The following is a 15,292-nucleotide window of genomic DNA, read 5'->3' as shown; positions in this document are numbered from 1 at the left end:
ACCCAATTTAATACCTTAGCACCAAATTGTGCCATTACCCAATGCAACATGCTCGTGGTTTTTTTTGCAAAAGACAAGAGCAGTGCTTAATTTGTGACAGGGCGGCACCTCTAGCCTTGGCAGCTCAGAGCCCGGAGGCGCCGGGGGCAGCTCAGAGCCCGGAGGCGCCGGGGGCAGCTCAGAGCCCCGGCACTTCTGGCCTTGCCACGTCAGTTATGGAAGTAAAACAATCGCTTGAGCCCCGGCCCCTCTTTCATTACAAACCTAGCCTTGGGCAAGTGCTTCTGAGCCGCACCGCGTGTCCAGCCTTCTGTCGGGCTCTCTGCGAGTCGCCGCACCGGGACACGTGGGCCCCTCTTGAATTCTAAGCTACTCTCCAAGCCGGATGGTCTCTGGCTGAAGACCACCAATAAAAGCACTGTGTGTACAAGCCCCGCCTGGAGGATCTGTCTGTGTCTCTCTGGGCTCAGCTCACTTTCCTCCTGCCATACATGGGTGGGGTGGGCTATGCCAGCTGCCTCCAGCCAAAGGGTGAGTGGCCAGGATTCCTTCCTCAGGGCTGGATCCCCCACGGGGAGGGCACACGCCAACATCCCAGCTATACCCATCCCCGTAAGGAGCCGAGCAGGCTGCGTGGGCAAAGGGGCCCATTGCCCCTGCTCTGCAGACCAAGGGCAGCAGCCCCACCGATCAAATGAGAGGCGGAAGTAAATCTGGGGACCTCTTGCAGGCAGCCCTGGGGAGCTGGGAGAGCACAGGAGCCGGCCCAGCGCCAGCCAGAGCTTTTCACCCAGCACGTGTCCCCTCCCCTCACTTGGGGCTCTAAGATCCAAGAAACACAGTTCGTAGGAAGGTCTCGCCTCGGGCTGTGAGCCGGCCCCTGCCGAATGGGAGATCAGGCTCTGCCTGCTCAGAGTCTGAGACCTCTCGCTGCTGCCTCCCAGGAACCCAGGCTTTCCTGGAGCCCCCGGCTGGCCCTCGAGTCCCCCCCCGTGCTTCACAATGCTGCCCTAGCTGGGGGACTGAAGCCTGGAGTTAACTCCCTGCTTGCAGTACCCATCCCTACTGCACACCCGGGCTCTCACAGCTGCTCGTTAATGTCCAGCTCCATCTCAGCTGCCCCCTGGGAAGAGACAAGAGCCTGGAATATCCCTAGGGAATTGAAACAGGCAGCAGAGGGATCCGTGCAACCAGCCACGGTACAACTCCCGTGGCCCCCATCCCACGTAACATGTGCCGGCCTGAGCTTCACCTCCTCAGGCACCGGGTGTCCCCATCTCTCCACCGGCTGACGGTGCATGTCTACAGCAGGGAAGTCCTGTGGCCCAGGGTTGGTTGAGGGAGGCCCAGTGGCTCAGCCTGGCCCTGTGGGGAACAACAGAGTAAACAGGATCCTTGGGCAAAGGAGGAGCGGCTCTGTGGTTAGAGAGCCTGGCTGGGCCGACTCCAGAGGGAGTTCCCGCAAACGCCCCCGACCCAGAGCAGTCAGGGGTGTGCACACGCTGAATGGACTCGGGTGGGATTCTTGTGCCACCCCCATGCCTGCCCTGGGCCTGTATCCGAGGGTGGGGGTTACCCTGGCAGTACCTCGTCCCAGTGGGCTCCTGCCTATTCTTTATGCCTGCAGTCCAGAGCCCCCTGCCGTCTTTAAACAGATTTCTGGATTTCCCCTTCTCACTAGCTTGACCTCTGTGTCACGCCACTGAAGACAGGGGAGCCACTCCTGATTTACACCTGGTGCAAGAGCTCAGACAAAGGCCCGGGCGTCTGAGGGAGACGGATCAGCGGAAGGGGGCCCACCTTCCATAACTGTGGCTGGCTGGCATCCCCTGTGCCCAGCAGAGGGCTCTGTGGTACCACAACAGGCCCATGATGTGGATATTCTGAGCGAGCCCCAATGCCTGTAAGCAACAGCTGGGCCCCTTGCAGGACACACCCCAGCAGCTGCTTTGCCAGCGCTGTGCCCAACTCCACCATGACCTGCTGTCCCCGCTGCTCTCCGGTGTCTTTCTAGCCGCTCACGCCACGCATCCGGGTTTGGCGGCTGGACTGCAACTCACCCGTCAGTCTGCCAGGGCCAGGCTGCTGGGCGGGGGGTACGAAAGCACTGCCGCCCGTTAGGCACCTAACTCCCATGGAAAGGCAATGGAAGTTGGGTGCCCGACTCCCTTAGGCCTGGTCTATACTGAAAAATTAGATCAACCTAGCTACATCGCTCAGGACTGTGGACGATTTCACGCCCTGCACGAGGTAGTGACGCCAACCTGAGCCCCGGCATAGACGCAGCGAGGCCAATGGAAGACATCTTGCAGTGACCCAGCTCCCGTCTCTCGGCGAGGTGGTTAACTGCGTCGGCGGAGAAAACCCACCTGTCGATATAGGAACGTCCACTCGTCACCGGAGCAGTGCCGCTGCGGGCGCCAACGTGGCCTTAGGCACTTTTGAAAATCCTGCCCCTCGTGTCTGTTCTAAATGCTACGCACCTGCCCCTCTTTGCAGCACAGGTGCAGGAACCAGGGGGGCAGGGGGTGCTGCAGCACCCCCAGGTTCTATGCAGGGCTCTGGCTGCTGGCCCTGCACCTGGGGGGCTCTGCTCCCAGCCGTGCATGCGGGATCCTGGCTGCCAGCCCCATGCCCAGGGCTCTGCCCCTGCCCCCAGCTGTGGCCCCAGCTTTGGCCCCCCTCATCCTTGTCTACATCCCACCCCCAGAGCCATGGCCCTGCTCCTGGCCCCAGCTCTAAGGTGTGGCGGGGGGGGGCAGATAAGGCTAGGGGGGGTGCAGCACCCCCACTCTAAAAAGTGTTCCAGCACCACTGAAGTGCTGAATCATGGACAGCTTCAGTGAACCAAAGGGTCTCCTGCCCCTTTCTGTAAATAGCAGCACCACCCCTAGCATTTACTTATTCCTTGTATTACCATAGTGCCTAGCTGTCCCAGTCATGGGCCACGGCCCCACGGTGCTGAGTGTTATACAAAGACAGGCCTGCCCCCAAAGAGCTTACAACAGCACTTTCCATCAGCAGCTCTCAAAGCGTGTTGAAAAGCCCATTTTACAGAAGAGGAAACTGAGGCATAGAGGCTCCTTTTCCAGGTGTCCTAAGTTCCAGTCCTGTGCCCTATCAACTCAACCACACTGCCTTACCCAATGCCCACAGCAGAGTCAGCTTTGATAAGTTCCTCCTCACCCCAACTGCTTATCCAATGGCAGTTACTCCCCTCAACCAGCTGGTGCAGTGAAGTGTGCCAGCCAGCAAACATCCTCCCTGAGTCCCTCTCAGCCAGATCCTTCTGTGCCTGCATCCTCTTCCACTGCCCACCTCTCCCACTCCACCCCTTCCTGCTTCAGCTCCCCTCCCTCCATGGTCCAAGACCCCCCTCGACACACACACAACTGCTACACTGTGCCCCTGCCTCCTGGGAAACCAAAGCACCCCCTCCAGCAACTCCCTCCCACCTTTTCCACTGAATAAATGCGGGGGATGATTCCAAATGGAAGAGCTAAGGATGCTTCAGGTAAGGACATGCACGTTAAGGATGGCTGGATTAAAGACCCCTCACTGAAGGACGTGTCTACTAAGGATGCCTAAATTGAGGTGATTGTATTAAAGACGTCACAGTTTTACTTTTGTTGTTCTTTCTTTCTCTTTCTTTCAGTCTTCTGTTTTTTCCCCCTTAAACAAACTAGCCCCCCCGCCCGGTAAAATAAATACAAAACCCTGTCATTACTGGAACATCAACACTCGGAAACACCGAAGTCTTCCTCCCCAGCCTTGATTGCACCCCACCATCTGCCGTCCTGGAACAGATCTACTGCTTGTACCCGGGCCAAGAGCAGCCAGGGGAGTAATGGCAGCTCACACTCACACGGTGCCTTCAACCCACAAAATACGCTGCAGCCACCACTGGGGTGGAACGTGGTTGCTATTGAACAAGCCCTCAGCAACAACGTCAGGAAAGGGAGAAGTCTGCTGTCTCTAGCTGGAACCTGAGGGAGAAGGGGATGAACGAGGGGGCGATTTTATGAAAACAGAATAACATTTCCCTGGCACTAACCCCCTTCTTTCTCTGGCAAGAAAGTTCATCTTTAATGAACCCATCAACAGCTCAGGGAGACGCCAGGAGAAAAGCACTAGACACAGCCTATATTCAGCCCCTAGCCAGCCACAACAGCTGGTGTCCCATCTCGTAAGTGGTATCTGATGCGCACAATGGCCAATCACCACCGTCGTTTTCCTTTCTGAAAAGCCCTCTCCAGCCAGCCCGAGCTATAAATGCCACGAGAATTGAAAGGGCTCTTTCATAACAGCCCCTGCAGTTAGCCACTTGCAGAGGAACAGAACAGAACCGGATGGGGCCTGCCAAGGAAGCACTAACATTCATCTCTTTGTTGGGCCTAATTGAATTTCTTACATGAAGCAGCTATTATCATCCACAGGGGAGTTCTGTGGCCAGATGGAGGAGTTTGCTCCCCTGCCTGGATTCAGGATTGGGAGGGGCGTGGGGGGGGGGGAGAAACAGGAGGAGGAGAGGGGAAATCGATCTGGTATTTCTCGAGCTCAATTGCTTCAGTCAGTTTCCTGAGGAGATTGATTCCCTTTAAATGAAATGGCTTTCTGAGGCCGCGGCAGGGCACCAGCACACCCAGCTAGCCAGGATATGCTTCCGCTCCGATGCCAAGCTACCCCGACCTCCGCACCCTACCCCTGACATGGCCACCCCCTCCTGTCCTTTCTGGGGATCTCTTATGAAGACATTTAAGGGGACTGTGTAGCCTGCTGGTTAGAGCAGGGTACTGGGAGTCAAGAGACCTGGAGTCTGTCCCTAGCCCTGCCCCAGATTTTCCCTGTGATATTGGGCAAGTCACTTTTCCTGCTCCGTGCCTCAGTTTCCCCGTTTGTGAAGTGAGGCTAATGATGCTTTCCCCACCTTTGTGGGGTGCTTTAAGAGTCCCAGGAAAGCAGCGGTATAAAGGCATTATTACCTCCATGCCACGTGCTCTTGATGGCTGGAGCACTGGGGGGTTTTAATCCTCCAGACTCTCAGTCCTTGAATCTCTCCTAAGCCGGGGATGAGATCCTGGCCCCGTTGAAATCAAAGGCAAAACTCCCAGGGACTTCAACAGCGCCGAGATTTCAGCCAAGCTCTCGCCATTTTTTCCATATTCCCAGTTTTGCTGTGCGTTAGCAGCCCAAGGCAGAGGTAGTTATAATGCACCAGTGCCAGCAGGGGGCACTCTGGCTGTAGCTTCAGTGAAGCAGGACTCCAGCTCTCAGGTTTGCCTGACTCTTTCCTTGGGAGCTGTTAACACTGCGGTGTAAAGTACCTGGAATAATTTAAGATGTTTAAAATTTAATGCTGTATTTTGATTCCAGTTTCCAATTCCTGAAGCTGGTCTCTGCCCCAGACACAGCTTGGCCTCAGCAATTTCCTTTTCTTCTGCCCATCCTAATTTTAAAAGAATTTTCAGTCTCAATTTCCATAGCCCATTTCAGCCAAACGAATCCAAAAGCTCTTTACTAACCTAAGAGCAACTGTGCTTTCCCTGTTCATGAATGCAGCCATCTCTGGTGTGGAACACTTCAACACCACACCGCTGTTTAGCACAGGAAGGGAAAAACTACATTACATTTAATTCAAATAACAGGGGGAGTTTAATGCCACAGTTAACCCAGCCAGAACTGAATCTCAGCGTCCTGGCTGACATCTCACTCTTCCAAAGACAGAGCAGCGAGAGCGTTGTTGACCACAGGTCAAGACACTCAACTCAAGGAACCTCCAGCAGCACGGTCCCCTCGTGCTATGCTAGGGCATTGGTTTGATACCACGCAGTAGTAAAAGTACCGTCTACTCAGCCACCAGCACCACTTCTGCAGCCCCCGGCTTTTCGCGAGAGGTCCCCACTCAAAGTACTGACCCTTGACCCTGCTTATGAGTTGGCAAAAATCACAGCTGGGCCTGGCCAGTCTCTGGATTGTACCTGTCATGGGAGACTGATCTGCCTACGGTGCCATGTCCATTTCTATACACACCCAGTTTGACACACGGCACCTACAGGACGCCTGCCTTTGGGTTTCTTCTCAGTGCCTTTGCTCAGGACCCACAGACGTCTCTGTCGAGACTGGATGTGTGAGCACTAGGCTGGTTTGCGACTCCATCACGAGCTGAGGCATCAACTGGTTCCCACAGGGATCTGCACGGAGCCTGCTGCCTGTTTGATTTATACTCAGACTCAGAGGGTTAGCAGCACCGGTCTGACCACACAGTCACCAGGACATGGATTGCACTGGTTTGATATTGCACGTGGCTTCAATCCAAAGGTCCTGGCTAGGCAGGAGGGAGACACGGACTCTGGTGTACGCTAAGGCTCAGGGTGCTGGGGGGAGAGGCAGGCGGGTGCTAGGGGGAGAGGCAGGCGGGTGCTTTATTGCCTTCCAAGGCAGGCCCTGTCTTGGGGCCTAACGGAGGAGTGGCTCTGAGAGGCTACGCTGATGCTACAGGAGCAGATGGTTTTCTGGGGCACTTAACAGCAGAGCTGGGTGAAATTATTCAGACAAATAGTTTATTCCCTGAAAAGGGCAGTTTTGGGTCGACAAACGATTTGCCAAGTTGGGTGGAATTCAGCCAATAGTGTCACCACCCCCAATTTCCCCCCACCCCCCAAGGAGCTGAAATGTTTCCTTTGGACCTTGTGGAAACACAATGCTTCAACTTTTCATTTTGAAACAACGTCCTGGTTCAAAGCAATTTCATTCGGACATTATGTTAGATTTTTTTTTTAAAGGGCAAAAAGCAGCCCCAACCTCCATGACCCCCAAACACACACAGCTTTCGGCTGAAACAAAATATTTCTTTTGACCCAGCACAACAGTTTGTAGTTTTTCATTTTGGCGAGAAAAAAACCCCAAGCCCGGCAACTCTATAGATTTGATGTGATTTTTCATTTCACTCCCTGAACTGAAAAATCAATGGGCTGCTCAGCTCTGCTCAGCAGGGCGGGTGCAGAAGGGAGCTTAGCTAGCACGAGAGAGGGAGAGAGAGAGAAGCTGCTGGCTGAGCTCAACCGCAAAACTTCTCACTCACATCCCAATCTCCTGCTGCTGTTCGCCCGCCCTCACGCAGCCAGTCGCGCTGGGCCTGGCCTATGGGCGAGGCAAACGCATGCTGAAGCCTGAGTCCTGGATCCAGTACACGTGCCCTTGGATAACCCCCTCTGTATCATCTGAGCAGCCCAAAGTTATCCAGTCGCCGCTGCTCTGCTTGAGGGAATAAAAAGACCCATTACACAGCAAAGCCACCTGTCACTCTCGAGGGGACAACAGAAGGGGGGAGGGGGCAGGAAGAAATCAGTGCACAGAGCGTGCCGGGCCAGGCTGACGGGAGGCTGGGGACGTGTTCGATCACAGTGTAGGGGAGAAGCGCAGTGATCTCCCACTGGAGATAAGTGGGTTTTCGGTAATGAGACACTTTCCCAGGTAGCACTTGGGAGCTGTGCGCCGCGGAGATGCAGGCAGCATTGTCAGGTGAGCCACCAAGGGGGGAGAGAGACATGCTTGTCGTGCCAGATCTCTGCTACGCCAGGGCCGGAAGCTGACTGGTTAAGATTAGAGAGAGAGAGAGAGTGTGTGTGTGTGTGTGTGTGAGAATCTCTACAGCTGCTCCCCCCGGCGCGCGCACACACACACACATTCCAACCAAGAACACCTCGACTGCTGAAGCCAACCTCCCACCCCTTTGGATCCCTTGCGACAGGACCACTCCAGACAGCGGGAGGCCGTCCTGTGGGGAATGCCTATCAGTGGCGTCTCCCCTGGGTTGAGTTACCTTGAGCCAAACCAGACCTGCCTACATTTGGAGTTGTTTTTTTCCCCACAGGGCCATTCTGCCCTGTGGGCAGGTGCTCACATCTTAAACCCCATCACTGTAATGGGTGGCATCAGCTTGGGAGGGCAAAGACTGAACTCACCTCTCGCCCATAAGGGAGCTTCTCTAGCCCAGGGCAGAGGGAGGCCCATCGGAGGGGCTGGTTAGTGGAAGCCAGCCCTGCCTGTGCTGCGATGAGGCAGTGCAGCAGGACGCAGAGCAGGGCATAGCCCTGGGGATCCTTTCCCAGGTAGGTAGCGTCTGTCTCAGCTCACCTTCTTGCCTTCCACCGCTCCAGCCCCAGGGCTCTCCATCACCGGCAGACCCAGGAGATCAGAGCGCAATGTCTCTGCTGTGCTAAGCCTCCCGTCTCTGGGAAACGGATTCATCTCCCCTGGAAGCGGGAGCTTCCCAAGGGGGCTGGGAGGGAAATCTCAGAACCACGTGAGTGGAATCCCCCCAGGGTCCTGTGGCCAGGAGCGGCTCCTCTTGTTCACATTCCCATACTGTGTATTGCAAAGCGAAGCAGATAACATCCTGATCCAGATATGAGTAATGACTTCGCATTTTTTTTTGTAAATTAAACCTAATCTTGTGTTGACTCTGCTGTACAAGGAGAAATAATGAAGAAGATTAAGATGAGATCTTGTTCACTCTTGCTGAACAAAAGCCAATTAATTGCCAGCAGGATGACTGTGAAGTCTGATCTTAGCCAAATACAGGCAGAGAGGGACCAGGTGGAGGCGGCCTGGTTTGGTGTAGCGATAACTCTGGCAGGACGGATGAATTTAATGCGAAGAAGCTTTTAGCCATGTGCCCCCCCCTCGCCAGGCACCTTCCCAGGCGTCCCTTGACATCAGGGGTTGTGCAAATGGAACAGGAGGGAGGGAGGTTTCTCACCTGCCGTGCAAAGATGGCAGGATGTAATGAGAAGTTTCCAGCCTGGCTTCTTTGGCATTTCCCCACATCTCCTGTTGTGTTATCAGGTAACTGGCGGGAAAGAGGGGAGCAGGAACTGATGGAACTGAAACCATTGCTTCCCTGATAGATTACTCAAAACCATGGCCTAAGGGCCAGCAGAGACTATGGCATTTGATGAGAGACACCGGCAGTGGAAGACCGTGGCACGTCATGGGAGACAATGGAAGAACGTGGTGTGTGAGGACTGGGGCGTGTGATCGAAGCAGACGGCCTGTAGAGAAAGACTTCGGCAGTGGCAGATGGCGGCATAGGATGGTGGCCTCCGGTGGAAGCCGACGGCCCTGGAGCACCGTGGCACCGGACAGAAGCCAGTGGCATGGGATGACAGAACCTGGCACGAGAAGAGGACTGGAGTCCCAGCAGGCACTGGTGGGTCAGGAGGAGAGAGGAGAACGCCCACCTCTTAGTCACTCTCCCACGCCTGACTGCAGTGGCAGAGTTCAGCCAAGCAAACACCCATTCAGTTCATCACCGCTCCTGCGGCCTTGACAGCACCGAGTGCCCTGCCAGGGAGGGAATCCATAACCGCCAGAAATAAAAGGCGCTGAGTGAATTTGTGGCCGATTTAGTTGGAGTTAGAGGAAATACTTCTCTCTTTCACGCTGGTTCAGAAAAAATAAATAAAAATGGAGCCCATTCCAGGCCCGCAGCGCTCGCACTGACAGACAAAAATGACTTAGGAGGTGAAAAATGGGCAAGGAAAGTGATTTTCTTTGCTTGCGTTGCCGGGGGAATTAGATCTTGGTTTTTTCGTCACCACCCAGTGGAATAATCCAATATATTAAAGCTAATGTGCTTCTGGTATTTATTGCCGTGTGTTTGACCTAACAGAGTTTTATTCCTACATTAAGAATGAAACCATTCTGGGACGCAAGCTGCAAAGCCCTAGATCAATTACTGCCATCTTCAAACAGCAGAAAAATGAATTATTCCTCGTAAAAAGAAAAAAAAAAACCTTTGAAAATAATAATAAAAAACCCCTGCCGTCCTTTCTGCTCACGCCATGAATTCTGCACTGCAGATTCAACTGAGTTAGATAAAATTGAGTTTGGTCTCCAAGCAACATTTAAAAAGCAGGCAGTGGTGTAAGGCCAGTGCTTTGCAGAAGTGCATGTGCACGCAAACACTTCACACCCTCCTGCATCCCAGCTACCCCGGATCTATGACCCCGGCTCAGTGGAACACCGGGCTGGTTCTAGGGCAGACGATAAGCTGGATTCAGCCCACAGATTTTACGCTGTGCCCATGTTAGGTCACGTTTTATTAAAGTGGCAGAGAGTATACAGGAGGGTCAAAATCGATACAAGAAGGCTGTAGTTGATAAATAAAAAACAAGCCTTGGAAAGCCAGGCAAGGCAGGGTGTGAAAGTGCTGAATTTCACCTTAACTCTGCCCACTTCGGGCTTGACCTAAAGCCAATTGACGCCAACAAGGAAAGACTTCCATTCAATTTAATAGGCTTTGGCTCAGCCAGCCTCCCGTTGTTATGCGGGTGGAATTTCACCAATATGTGAAATTTCCTTCATGCCTGTGAGTCTCCAGTACTGAGGACAATGCTCTTTTACGGCACTAATTGTGCCCTGGGGGATTCTCATACAGGTAGACACAAGAACTTTAAAGCTACATTAACGACTTGGAATCATCTGTGTGGAGCCTGCCCAGACTTCACGACAGGCCTTTAGTGAGCTGTGGGGAAGGACTGCCCTCCGTAGAGTGTTTGTCTAGCCTGCCTTGATGGGTAGGTATTTACATGTCCCTCAGAAGCAGAGTATCTGAGTGCTTCACAATCAGTGGATTCTCTCCTCACAAGCTCCTCCCCCCTCCAGGTGGAGATGTATTACCCAGGGCGCCAGCAGCTGTATGCACGTTACCCTGGTACATACCATTGGAGGGCAGGGCTGCCCAGAGGGGGGGCTAAAAGGGGCAGGTTGCCCCAGCCCCCCATTTCCGAGGACCCTCAAACCGAGAGGCATCGCAACCCAGCACGCAGGGTTACAATGCCACTCAGGTTTAGCCCCACAGCCCCTCTGTCATGATGGAGGGGCCACAGGGCCAAATTTCAGTGGCTGCCGTTACAACCCAGCGCCGGGCCAGACCTGAGTGGCACTGGGATCCTGTACGCTAGGTCACAATGCCACTCACTGACATTTGGCCTGGTGGCCCCATGTCACAAACCCGCAGAGCAGGATGGCAGGCCCAGCCCTGTGGGACAGGAGCCAACCTGCCATTACAGGGTGAGAGGAGCTATGCATACCCGGTGAAAAGTTGCTGGGGGTGGAGGTCAGAGCACAGGGTGGATTAAGTGACTCACCTAAGGTCACACGGGAAGTCTGTGGCTGAGGCAAGAATTGAACCCAGGTTTATGAAGCCCTAGGACAGTGCCCTGCCCACTAGACCATCCTTCCTAGCCGACCAGCCCACGCTAAACAAGACTTTGTACAGTCCATTTCCCCCACACCTGTGGTGCACATACAGCCGTGACAAAAGGGAAAGTCGGCCCAACCACCACACAATGAAGAGCAAGGCATCTGAGTTTGTGATCGCGAGCAAGCTAAAGCTGTGTGTTACAGATGGAGAAGGTAGTCTCTGAAGTTGTGATTTTTCTCAGGTCCTCTCTCCACGTGCTGAGTGAAGGTAATCTGGGTCCATTAACTGGATCCATTCCAATGGATGGGTTTCATTTACCCTTAATTTTAGCTCTAAATATCTTGGGGGCTCAACGGCTGAGGGGTTTATTGTTTAAGTCTGTTCTAAGGGAAAGTCAATAGGCAGCCCATGGGCCAGACCCTTTTGAACGGACCCTGAAATCTTTTTATTTACTTATGATCATCTTTACTGTTTGGATTTTTTATTTTCTTCTTCTTCTCCTCTGGAGGCCGGACCTTGACTACACCTTGACCAAGACATTTGGACCTTGACAAAAGCTAAATTGACTCCCCCCAATGTAAAGGGTTTTGCAAGGCAAGGGGGTAAGCATCAAATTGCTGCTTTAACTCCAACTTGCCTGGGAATTTTTAAACTATTGCGTAAGCTTCCTGGCAGCTGTGCCCTGTTTGTGACAGCGGGAACGCCAGCAGGGGGTGAGCTTCCTCACAGCAGTGGCCTGTCATTGCAGGCCTCCGCAGAGCCAGAGCAGGGGTGGCTGGCGATATTCAGAACAAGCCGAGAGGGGCAGTTTGCCTCTTCGCGTGGCTAGGGCAGCTCTGCTATGAGGAACAAGAGATGGCCTTTAGCCGCTAACAGCGGCTGGTCATTTCACCTCTCTGCGGAGGAGCCACTGGAGGGTGCTATTACTCTCACACATACCCCCGCCGCGCCCTACACATTACTCAGCTGGGTCCTGATAAGCCTCTGAACCGTTTAGGTACTTAACCCAATCTCTAGTTCCTGCTGAACATTCTCCCATCGCCAGCCAAAGGATCCGGACAACAGCAAATGCTCTGGATCTCCTCTCCGCAGCTTGCAGCTGCTGCAATGGCCTTCCATCGACACATGCCAGCAAGCGAGCAGATGGCCGTGCAGACCTTTGAACTGCACGAATAATCAGAGCTGCCTGTTCCTCTCTCTCCCAGGCGGCAGCATGGCCAGGCAATTGACCCAGGTCCCCAGAGAGCATCACTGCAGACCAAGGTGTGGAGCTCCTGCTGTTTTACTAATGACAGCTATGCTGAATCCCAGAAAGCCATGCTGCTTCTCACTCCTTCCCTTGCAGATTCACTCTTTTACATCTAATGGTCATGGGATGGGAGAGGCAGAAGGGGCAGGTGGCAATTCTGCTCTGCTGGGCCTAACATCTTCCAGGCTGTCTTTTCTGTCACAGATAAGCTCTCCTCCTCGCAGCTGAAACCATCCTCAGAAAGCTGGACAAGTTTCTCCTAGTCGTAGGAGAGCAGCACAAGGAGGATGGTGGGAGGCAAAGAGAGGAATGGTATTTGTCACGGTCGCGGGGCGTGATTCACCGCTGCGGCGCCTCCTGCTGGTCGTCCAGGGAATTAGCTCACCAGCATCCGGAGTGCCCTCGGCAGGCCGGTGATCCGCTACCGCTGGGCCCCCGTGTCCCTCCCAGGATCCTGGTGCCCCTTTAACTGGGTGCTGCCCCCTGGCAGGAACCCCACAGTCTGGGTCTCCTGTTCACTGGGGCAGGCTGCAGTATCAGCCACTTATCACAGGCAAAGGGGTCGGACCTGCTGCCTCTGGCTAGCCGTGGGCTGCCCCTGCAACCCCGTACCTCATAGGCCTTACCAGGCCTGCAGCCTGGGGCTTTCCTAGGCCGGAGCTCCCCAGCTCCCTTGGCCTTTCCCCAGCCCTGCTCCACTCCAGATACCTGGTTAACCTCCCTGCAGCCAGGCCCTTCTCTCTCTGAACGCAGAGAGAGACTGCTGAGCTCCTGGCTCCCAGCCTCTTATATAGGGCCAGCTGAGGCCTGATTGGGGTGTGGCCCAGCTGCGGCTCCTTCCCCAATCAGCCTAGTAGCTGCTTTCCCTGCCACAGGCCTCTCCCAGGGCTGTTTTAAGCCCTTCAGGGCAGGAGCGGGGTAACCACCCCACCACAGTCACAGTAAGCACTTTGCACAGCCTTGGCACCTTTCAATGCAGGGATCTCAAAGCACTTTAAAAAGGAGGGCGAGTCCCATTATGCCCATGTTACAGATGGGATAACTGAGTCAGATCTGCCTACGGTCATGCAAGGAGTCAACAGCAGAGTCAGAAACAGAACCCACTTCTCATGATGCCCACGTCTGTGCTGTGGGCCACAGCGCTACCCCTTTGGGAAGGGAATGGAGCACCTGGGTTGGCGCTGATGGGACTTCCCTTTTGGGCTGTGCCATTTCAAGTACCTCGGTGTGATCCAAGTTCCCAGGGCCATGCACACAGGTTCTTCGCGGGGCTGTGGCTCATCTACAGAGGCAGGCTGCAGGCATGTGCAGCTCTCTGTCTCACGGCTTGGTAAAGTCCTGATGGAGCAGGCAGCGCCTGCTCCGAGGATGGCCTCCAAGCTGCTAGGGCAGGCTAGAGAGGGGGCGGTCAGGACTGTATAAAGGGGTCAGATGGGGGGGGTGTGGAAGGGCTCCTGGTACAGGGATAACATTAGAGTGTAGGCCAGAGTTGTGTGTTACTCCAGATAGTGTCTAAGGGTGCCGGGCTAATATTGAGGTGCAGAGGCAGAGTTGGGGGGCATAGCTGCTGTTGCACTGCAGGACCTGGTCCTGGGAGTGTCCCTGGGTCGCTGAGGCTTATGGCCATGCTGATGGCTGGGTCCCTTGAGCGCATGAATCTCCTGCAAATGTTTAACCTCTGGCAAGTTCCATCAATCCCGATGGGCTGGTGCCCTCTCCCTCCTCCGCAAACATGCCACCCCGCTATTGAGATGTTAACCACATCATTAAATCGCTGGGTACCTGCCAGAAAGCCGCTCAGCAGGTCTGCTTTCTAGTTCCTGCCTCCGACACGGATTCCTTTTTAACCCACTTGCCAGCCCCCTTTTCCGGCCCTCCACATCCTGCTCTGCCTGCAGCCAACAGCTCGGGAAGAGGAACATCCATCTCTAATGACACCGACCGGAATTGATTCCGTTCTACCTGTTTAATTATGGAGATTGGGGCTTAAAAGCTTATTCAGTCAGTCAGTCTAACCCGCAGCTTCAAAGGAACAGAAAATAATACACACAGCGCTTGGAATACAATTCCCATCCCCAGCCCAGGAAAAACGCTAACACCCTAGCATGGGCACACTCGCTGCATGAGCACCATCCTCCACTACCCCGTAACTTGGGTAGCTGTAACAACCTCCCCGTGTCCTCACTGCTGCAGCACAGACCTCTGCCACTGGCGCTCAAGGAGCGACTCCATTAGCTAGCAGTAGTAGTAGGTAATTACCCTCTAGCAGACCTATCACTAGAGGGGGATGTGACACACATTTTGCTCATATATGCGTCTGCAAAGCTGATGCAAGATGCTACCTGCACCAGAATTCTCCGCTCCACCAGGGAGAGGGGTTCACACCCACTTTGCACCTGTGTAAATAGCAAGGCAAAGGTGCAAGGCAGCACAGAGAATCAGGCTCCTTCTGACCCCGGTCTTCAACCAACGCAGCTTTGCTTTAAATCCTGCTAACAGCCGGGACCTCATAACTAGGATGTCCTGTTGTCCCCACCGCACCCATTCCAGCTGGGCTTGCTCAGCCTGCTATATCACGGCGATCACACCAACATTTTCTTAGTGTAGAGGAAGTGGTGTGGATTTCAGGTCCACTTCATTTTATTTGGCAGTATTTAATATTAGTAATGCTGTGTAGTTCAGCAGCATCTGAAGGCCGCAATGGAGGGCAGGGTCCCATTGCGCCTGGCGCTGTACGAACACAGAGTGAGAGATTTCCTGCAGCACAGATTAAGTAGACCAGACGAAAGGGTGGGAGAGGAAACAGAGGAAAAGTGCCACACGGCTGAGCTGGG

The 15,292-nt window shown here is 54.2% G+C and overlaps 1 long non-coding RNA gene across 1 annotated transcript in view; it reads right to left on the bottom strand.

Moving 5' to 3' along the window:
* Nucleotides 1-15,292, bottom strand: part of LOC123354330 — a 100,784-nt gene that overhangs the window by 7,715 nt on the left and 77,777 nt on the right. The window lies entirely within an intron of this gene.

Source organism: Mauremys mutica, chromosome 21, assembly GCF_020497125.1.
Source record: "Mauremys mutica isolate MM-2020 ecotype Southern chromosome 21, ASM2049712v1, whole genome shotgun sequence".
NCBI classification, from domain to species: Eukaryota; Metazoa; Chordata; order Testudines; family Geoemydidae; genus Mauremys; species Mauremys mutica.
Note: the sequence above shows the minus strand (reverse complement) of the source record. Positions and strands in the feature narration are given on the sequence as shown.